The following is a 9197-nucleotide window of genomic DNA, read 5'->3' as shown; positions in this document are numbered from 1 at the left end:
ACATCAATCGATACGTGCAAAATGGACATTGGTTCGGTCTGGAAAGGTGGGACAACTGGAAACGAGGAGGGGCTTCCAGGTCACAGGTAGATCTGAGACAAATGGGTTTCTGGTTAGCCTTTCCAGAGGAAGCAAGCAGATGGGCGTTTATCTCAGTGTGCAGAGGGTGACTCTGAGTTCTGTCTGTCCCCTGTCCTGGAGGAATTTCCTTTTGGACCAATTGTGAGGGAGGTACATGGCTTTTTTTTTTTTTTAAAGTCTTAGTAGCTATATGTTTTAGGAATAGAAGGGGTGGCAGATTTGTCCTGAAGGAGCTCCCCACCTTGACTTTTTTCCCTTTAGCTTAGTGATTTTTGGGGTCCTGAGATGGGTTTTCCTTTCTCACTCCTGAGCACACTGGCACTATAAACAGTGTTTTAGGAGGCTGTCTAACCTTTTTAGAAGAAAGTATTTTGAAGGACTTGAGCATCTTCCTTCAGAGAAACAAGCTTTTGTTTAGTTTGCCCTGAGGCTGTCACGCTGCCCCAGGCTGTGCAGCCTCGAGGGATCTCGCTGCCTTTAGAAAGCTGTGCCCCTCAGAGCATCTGCCTGTGGAATCTGGTGACTTTTTGTTTGAAGTTAATCCAGCAGCTAGATGTTTTTGAAAGCAAGTTGCCTCTTAAAGTGCCTGGCGATGATGATTTTAACACCAGAATTTTGATGTATATTTTCCACCCCTTTTACTCTCTCTCATAGCCTTAGATTCTGCTGCGTTTCCCCTTTGGCGTTATCACGGAGGGTCAGTTCTGACCCTTTCTTAGATATTGACCTTGAATAGACAGAATCAAGACTCAGAAAAACCCACCTGCTGCGATAGTGTGCTGAGGTCTGTGTAAGTGGGGTTCACATGTCCAACTCAGCGATAATTTAAGAAATGTCAGTTCTAGGCTGGGCATAGTGGCTCATACCTATAATTGCAGCACCTTGGGAGGCTGAGGTGAGTGGATGACCTTTGAGCCCAGGAGTTCAAGAGCCGCCTGGGCAACATAGCAAGACCCTGAAATCTACAAGAAGCTAAATGGGAGTGGTGGTGTGCACCTGTGGTCCCAGCTAGTTGGGAGGCTGAGGCTGAAGGATCACCCAAGCCTGGGAGGTCGAGGCTGCAGTGAAGTGTGATGGCACCACTGTGCTTGTGGTACACTGTGTCTCAGCGACAGAACAAGACCCCCCACCCCCATCACACACGCTCTCTGTCTCTGCCTCTGCCTCTCTCTCTCGTGCGCGCGCGCACGCTCACAGACACACACACACGTGAAATATCAATTCCAAATGGACAGAGACGAGGTCTTTTAAGTGGAAAAACATCCTGTTTTGGTGGCTGTACTTAGGTAACTATGTTGATTCACTTGCCAGTAAGAAAATGCAGTGGCCAGCTCTGCTGGGGCCACCTGTTAAGGCTACTCTGGGCCTCACGGTTTGAGAAAGGTCTGTCCAGGGGAGAGTGGGAGTGGTTTAAGGGCCTAGAAGCCAGCTCTTGTGGTTCAATGTGACGGCGGGTGTGGAGCTGGGGGCAGGGCTCTTCAGGGCATGAGTGGGTAAATGGATGGGCTTCTAGGACGAGCCCCTGTGACTTTGCCAGGTTTACATCCGTCCAATACAAATTTGCAGACGTGCTCTAGAAGCTTCTGCTGGGGCTGATGGACAGGCCTGGTTTAGGCGGAGCATTCAGTCACTTGGATCAAGGATTATCTACGGCAGTAAGGGGGAGTCATCATAGTTGGAGCAGCAGCCACCTTCATTCTATGCTCAGCTCTAGGCGAAGGGTTTTGGAGCCTGTGGGTACCCTGTGTTCTCTCAGTTTATCTGTAAAACAAGTTACAGAGTTATAACTAGTTTAAACCTATTTTTAAAATGTTGACACTGGCGCCCCTCAAGGCTCGGCCTGTGGGACCCGTGCCGCTGTTTGCTTGTGTAACTCTGAGGTTCTGCAGACTTCATGGTCCCACTGCAGAGTATACGATAACTGCTTGCATCTGATTTTCCCAAACCCCAGGACAGGCCAAGAATTCGTTACACACAACTGCAGGGGCCCTGTGGTGTGGATGTGCGGGTACCACAACCTTTCTGCTGCTCTCTGCCTTTCCCCAACTCGGCCTTCACCTCCAGAGTCGGCTTTAGGGTGGTAGAAGCTTCCCTCGACTGGGAGGCCCTGGAACTTCCGCGCTAGGAATTCGGCGACCAGTCCATATAATTCCCCTTTTCTTTGCATTTGTAGCAATAGTTTTAACAATGTGACTATAGATCTACAGAGGAAGGAAAAAGGAGATGGTTTTATTTTCAGGGTAACAATCTGTGGTGTGGGAAGTGCGGTCTTGGAGGAACCGTATGCACATGCACTCAGGAGGGGAGGAGGCCCTTCGAGGCATTTAAACGCTCCGGGATTTCTTAGCCTGCTGTGCGTGTTCATGGGGTTCGTGGAATGTCTAGCACACGCGCAGTGAGTTAACCTGTAACGTCCCATGTTCTCCTTGGGGTGAGTGTAACATTTGAAATAAGGTGGACGCAGCGCATCACATCCGAAGGTGAGCTGTTGGACAGAGACACTTTAATGCGCAGCCTCTGTAAACAGCTGGGACTGGCTCAGGGTCTGCGGCTTCTGATGGGAAAGAATGCTGTGAGGCCCTTCTGTCTAGTCTGGGCTGCAGGCAGGGTCCCAGGGTGGGGTGTCTGGTTGGCCGGAGTCAGGAATCCACCAGTGGGCAGCATTCCTCTGAAGCAGCTTCTGCCTGATTGTGGGAGGAGACGTCATGCTGGTTAACTGACCACACAGAAATTACTGACGTGGGGGCTTGGGGCCAGCCCTCCCTGTGATGCCTGCTTACATTTCTCTCCTGGCCTCATCATAGCCAGAGGCCATCTTGTCTGTAAGCAGGGGGTGCGATGTTCACATAGTAATTTATTGTATTAACCTTTTTATTACTATTTTAGTAAGTCTTTTTTTTTTTTTTTTTTAAAGAGGTGGGGTCTTGCTGCATTGCCCAGACTAGTCTTGAACTCCTGGCCTCAAGAAATCTTCACACCTCAGCCTCCCAAACTTCTGGGCTTACAGTTGGAGCCACTGCACGCGGCCTGCAGCCGTGTTTTTAAAACTCAACAGTTAAAAACCCCACTTCTCCCACTCCCTCCAGCAGGCTCTTTGACCTTGCACAAACTGGGTGTCATGACCTTGGCCCCCCTTTTATTTTTCCCTTTGGCCTCAAGTTCTGATGAGAACAGCAGTTACAAAATGGGCACTAGTTGATTCTTCTGTAAATAAAGCCAGAATTCTCACCAGTTAGAGATGTTTGTCCATGGGAGTCCAGAAAGCTGTTTTGAATGAAGCCTGTAGCAAATAAGTAAAGAACTAAACCCTTGGTCCTCTGCTTAGAGCTGAGAAATGTGTTAGTTGCTGACACCCGTTAATCTATGCTCATGTGATGCATCTCATCATGGGAAATGGAGTTGCCTGTGGAATCAAGCCTGGCTCATGGTGGCATGTTGGGGGATGCTCTGGGCTGTCAGTCACTTAAATGCCAGTAGACATGGAAACTCAGCATCGTGTGCAGAGCTTGGGCAACTGGAGTGGATTCACTTTAGAGACCACACAGCTGGTGAGCAAGGTGGGCATCCAGACAGAAGGCCCCGACGTGCCTGCCATGCAGTGGTGAATCAGAAACTCGTTAGCAACGAAGTGAAGCTCACCTGTGGGTCCCAGCTACTTGAGAGGCTGAGGCGGGAGGACTGCTTGAGCCAGAAGGTCAAGGTTGCGGTGAGCGATGATCATACTGCTGCACTCCAGCCTCGATGACAGAGCAAGGCTCTGACTTACAAAATTAAGTAAGCTAAACGTTTCTCTCCATAGCAGGAAGGATAATTTATCAAAGTAATTGCAACAGAAATCCTAGATGATGTAATTTCAGCGCTAAGGGAGCTGTCCAGCCTTTGTGGCGAAGGGAGCTGCCGAGCCTACATGGCTCAGAGAAGCAGTAACGGGCCAAGTGCTGGTGCCGCTGCCCTCCCATCCTGATTGTTTTAACTGTTTAGGATCTGTTTCCTGCCTTTTCTGTTTTCCTGTATCTCCCTTTTGGATAGTAGTTAGGGATACGTAGTTTGCTACTTTATAGCTAAGCATCAGTAAAATAGGTTGTCATTTTGAGAATTAACCACTGTGCTTTTGTGTATTTTAAGGGCAGAAAACAAAGGAAGCAGGTGACAGGAGTGAATAGATTTAGATGAATATCTAACACTCAGCACCACTCTGATGCCTTCTTTCTCTCTTGTGCTTAATTACAGCCGCCTCCTCTTAGGACAGAACACTTTAAGCTCTGTGAGTAGGAATTAAACGTTTATTTTTAAAATCAGAAGTTGTAGTTAAACAGTATTTTATGTGAATATCCAGTCTGTAAGTCTTCCCTTGTACTGGTGTGTGGTATAGAGGAAGGAACGGAGGCTCAGTCACTTAGATGCCAGCAGACATGGAAACTCAGCATTGTGTGCAGAGCTTGGGCAACTGGAGTTGGCTGGGTCTATGGCATGGTATCCTGGTTCCCATCTGTGAGATGGAGGTCACGAGGTGGCCTAGGAGAAGGTTCAGTTTGTGGGATTTAACGGACCTGCCCTGCTCCTTGGGAGCCTCGAGTCTAACTTGGCTTTGGCAGGTTTTAGGGAGATGCCGGCAGTGCCATGGGAGCCTCAAGTCTAACTCCGGCAGGTTTTAGGGAGATGCTGGTAGCACCGTGTGAGCCTCAAGTCTAACTCAACCTTGGGAGGTTTTAGGGAGACACCGGCAGTGCCATCCTCACAGGGCATCAGGAGGGGCTCTGGTGCCATCCCCGTCAAGTGTGTCATGATCAGCTCAGCTTGCCCATCTTAGAAGCCACTGGTAGTGTTCTCATGCCTGTTGTTTCTTGCATGTTATTTAGGCTCTGTTCATGTGGACGCCTAGGAAGTTCCACAGTGAGAGGAGAGCTTTTTGAGCTGCCTTCCTGCCTGGATGCCAGCCCCACAGAGAACCCTAGCTGCTCAAGGTTGGCCTCTGGCCCTGCCTCACCCGTGGAAGCATTGATGAAGTGGGACTTTTTAAGCACACAGTGCCATTGTGTGGATCCCCAGGACACTGTGGTGTCCAAGCATGTGTTCCTGCAGGACGGGACCCTACAGGCGCTGTTGCTGGGAGCTGGCCGAGACGCGCCTGTGACGTGCACAGCTTCTCTCTGCACAGCAGCTCCTGACTCCAAGATGACTGGGCGGGAAATGTACAGAGCGCATCTCCAGCAAAAAGCCGTCGATTGCCTTCATCCCGATATCCACCACCATGGCTTTTGTGTTAATAAGATGAATTTGAGCAGTAGATGGTCTGAGTTCTGGGTGTGCAGGACTGTGCCATTGCATTTTTGTTCTCATGTCTTGATTAAAGGTGTGAACGGCTCCTGATTAGGTAAGGTTGCTGTGACCAGGGGCTCTGCAGTATTGTGACTTGAGGGAACAAGGAGGTTTTCTTTCTCGCAAACCCTTCAGGGGGGACATTCTAGGCTGGTGACTGCTCCATGAGGTATTCAGGGATCCAGCTTCTGGAAGGGAAGCAAGTGGTATAGCCAGGATTGCCTCGCGCTCCAGGCTGTCTCCAGCTTCAGCCTCCCTGGGGTAGAAGCTGCCCCACCAGGGGCCTGGACGTGGATGTTAGGGCCTGGGGCCAGGGACAGCTACTGAAGGGGGGCTTCAGTCACCGCTGGGTGTGGAAACCGAGGATGGAAGGTGGAACCAGCCTTAGGCCAGTGCACAGCCTCCCGGGAGTGCTTGTGGGAAGCCCCAGCCACCCTTGGCTGACCCCAAAGCCAGCATCAAACTCTTCAAGATTCCCGTGGCCCACCCCTCAGGTTCCTAAAATGGTTAGGATTTCCTGGGCTGCAAATTTTTAGGTCTAGGCTAAAAAGTCCTAGAACAGGCCCACAGGGTTCTTTATTTGTAAAAACAAATAATGAGTGTGCAGTAACTCAGAGCAGTCACTGTGTCCTCACTGCAGGGTCCTTTACGTCAGGTAGAAACAAGTGTGCGATAACTCAGCAGTCACTGCGTCCTCACTGCAGGGTCCTTTACGTCAGGTAGAAACGAGCGTGCGGTAACTCAGCAGTCACTGCGTCCTCGCTGCAGGGTCCTTTATGTCAGGTAGAAACGAGCGTGCGGTAACTCAGCAGTCACTGTGTCCTCGCTGCAGGGTCCTTTACGTCGGGTAGAAACGAGTGTGCGATAACTCAGCAGTCACTGTGTCCTCACTGCAGGGTCCTTTACGTCAGGTAGAAACGAGCGTGCGGTAACTCAGCAGTCACTGCGTCCTCGCTGCAGGGTCCTTTACGTCGGGTAGAAATGAGCGTGCGGTTACTCGGCAGTCACTGCATCCTCACTCCAGGCACTGTTCTTTCGTTTCTTAATTAAAAGCCTTGGGTAATGAAAACCATGTTCTCCCCAGAGAGTAGAGTTTCCGGTTACAGAAGCTCACCTGTAAATGCAGTGCCAGGTTAAATGCACTGAAATCCAGGCCAGGCCTTGCTCCCTGCCCACAGCCAAGGTGGGTACTTCATTTGGAGGTGACCCAGAGGGACGTCTGAGAGGCCTGCCTGTCCGAGGGAGATGAAGCTGCTGGCCCTCATGCTCTGCCTCTGGCCTCCATCAGCTCCTTCCAGCCTGCAAATTGCCTGCTTTTACATTGCCTTCATTGGAAATATGTTAGAGAGTTAGGCTGGAGGGACCCCCATGGAGCCAGCAGATTGTGAAAAGGTGAGAACCAGAGTTGGGAGGGTGGTGACCACTGCTAAACTGAGAACAGAGGTGGGCTGGAAGGCCCATCTTCTGTCTAAAGCGTTTTTTAAAGTAAAAACATAGTGCCTCAGGAGCATGAGGGCAAGTCACTGTTGCAGAGAACTTACCTACACAAGGCCCATCTGATGAATGCTGTGATCCCAAACTTGCAAGGAGCTTGTATAACTCAACAATAAAAAATGAACAACCTGGTTAAAAATGGACCAAAGACCCGGACAGATACCCCAACAAAGAAGATACACAGATGGCAAATCTACAAGCGAAAAGGCGGCCACGTCGTATAGCACAGGGTGACGTGCCATTGCACAGCCAGCAGCGTGGCCAAAACCGGAACTCTGACACCGCTGAGTGCCAGTGGGCATGTGGGGCATCAGGACCCTCACTTGGGCAGTTGCTGGGGAACACAGCGTGGCAGTTTCCCGTGGAACCAAGCCCTCTGACCACAGGAGCAATCACACTCCTGGACGTTTGCTCAGAGGAGCTGAATGTTTACGTCCATGCGGAAATTTGCACACAGATGTTGATGGCGGCCTTATTTATAATTGCCCAAACTTGTAAGCAGCTAAGATGCCCTTCAACAAGCAAATGGATAAACTGTGGTATGTCAGAAAATGGAATATTATTCAGCACTACTCCATATGATGCTTTCCTGGTGGGGGGATCCATGCTGTCCTACGTCTGTGAAGCCCACAGAGTGAGCAGCAGTGGTCCAAGCCCTGGTGTGAGCTGTGGACTCTGGGTGGTAGTGCCATGTTGATGGGGGTCTGTCCGTTGTACAGATGTGCTGGTCCGGTGGGGGCGGGAGAAAGGCGGAGGCTATGTTTGTGCTGGGGAGGGAGATACATGAGGACCCTGTACTTTCCTCCTGATTTTACTATGAGCTGAAAACTGCTTTTTAAAAAGTCTATTGAAAAGGCAAACAAAAATAGTGCTGGCCAGATAGAATCTGTGTGACGGTGTGGCCTGTATTCTATGTTGAGGATTTCCCTGTTAAAATATACCTATCTAAATTATTCAGAAGATAAACCTTAAGTAATTCACTGCGAAGTTAATTACGGTATTGGTGAGCCTGAGCGCTGCCGGGCTAGCCAGGATCCTGTGTCCTGACCGGCTTCTCCCCTTACAGGCGCAGTGATACCTGCAGTCTCACCCCAGCGAGCAGCAGAGCTATGACCAAGAGTCGGGCTTTGTGGGGCAAAGAGGAAGCCAGACCTCTAAGCACGTGACTGAGGGCTGGAGGGATGATTTTTTGACCAATTTTCCTTATCACCAACGGCCATCTTGGGAGCAAGGCTGCTCCTTAAATCTCGTGTTCCAGACACTTCAGGGGAGGCTCTTGGGTTGTTGGGTTCATTTAATTAATAGATGTCAGAGGGCTTAAATTTTGAGTGCTTAAATTCACTGAATTTAAAAGTTCTTACTTCAAATGTAATTAAACTAAATGTAGTCAACAGTGCATGCCTTTCTAAGTATTGATTAAAATATACATTAAAAACATATATCCATGAACATGCAGATGGAGGCAACATATTAAACCGTGGAAGTAGAATTAGTTCCTTGTTTTCTGAGAAGACAAAATTTTAAAAAGCAAAGCATCCTGTAATTTTTTCATTTCCAGCTTATTTGCCCCAGAGTGAAAGTTTGGCAGCAGAGAGTTCACAGCAGTAGAAGACAAGATCCTGGGCTGTTGCGGGCTCTGGGAGCAGCAGGGGTGAGTGCTGAAAGGGGCTGGCTGGAGGCTGAGCCGGGGGTCCTGAGACAGGTCGGATTGGCCCCAGGGGCACATGGCTCAGTGGGTGTGAAAGGGTTCACGTTTCCTGGAGAGCGGCTGTCTCTGCCCATGGAAAACCCAAACTCCTTCCAACTGAGATGTGTACTCATGTTGAAGTTGTTACTCTCAGAAAGCCAGTAGGTATAGAAGTCCTTGTGTATGCAGCAATGACTTTATGTCTAACTTGATCCTTTTCTTCCTCCACCTTAAATTACTCTCTAGTCGCTTTCTGCAGGTAGCATGCAGATCTTAGAAGAGCGCTGTATTTCAGTTGTTTTAGCCTCTGATGTGACTTGGCTGCATCTGATGTGTTGTCTCTGCCCAGAGCGCGGCCCTCCCTGCTGAGCGTTGCTTGTTGAAGGCCCATGTGGAAACGTTCCCTGTAAGCACATGGACCCCAGCAGTCTTGGTTCAGAAACCTTTGGGCCTTCTAAACTTTCTGGCATGAACTTTTCATTTTAGTGTCCCTCATTAATTCAGATATTTTTCAGAATGTAAGTAAACTGCCAAATGCAGGGTGGGGGTGCCTCCGTTGGCTCTGGGGAGAAGTGTACTCTTTCTCAGAGCTTTCTGCCCGCCATGGTGTTCTCCA

At 49.6% G+C, this 9197-nt stretch overlaps 1 long non-coding RNA gene across 1 annotated transcript; it reads left to right on the top strand.

Annotated features, from left to right (window-relative positions):
- Nucleotides 1-1291: 1291 nt before the first annotated feature.
- Nucleotides 1292-7441, top strand: LOC116541738. The gene is made up of 2 exons (XR_004264920.1): nucleotides 1292-4729; nucleotides 4788-7441. It is a non-coding gene; the product is annotated as an uncharacterized LOC116541738 (long non-coding RNA).
- Nucleotides 7442-9197: the final 1756 nt, after the last annotated feature.

This window comes from Sapajus apella, unplaced genomic scaffold (assembly GCF_009761245.1).
Source record: "Sapajus apella isolate SASKATOON/1434 unplaced genomic scaffold, GSC_monkey_1.0 scaffold155, whole genome shotgun sequence".
Lineage (NCBI taxonomy): Eukaryota > Metazoa > Chordata > Mammalia > Primates > Cebidae > Sapajus > Sapajus apella.
The sequence above is the reverse complement of the archived record's forward strand: the minus strand, read 5'-3'. Positions and strand labels throughout refer to the sequence as shown.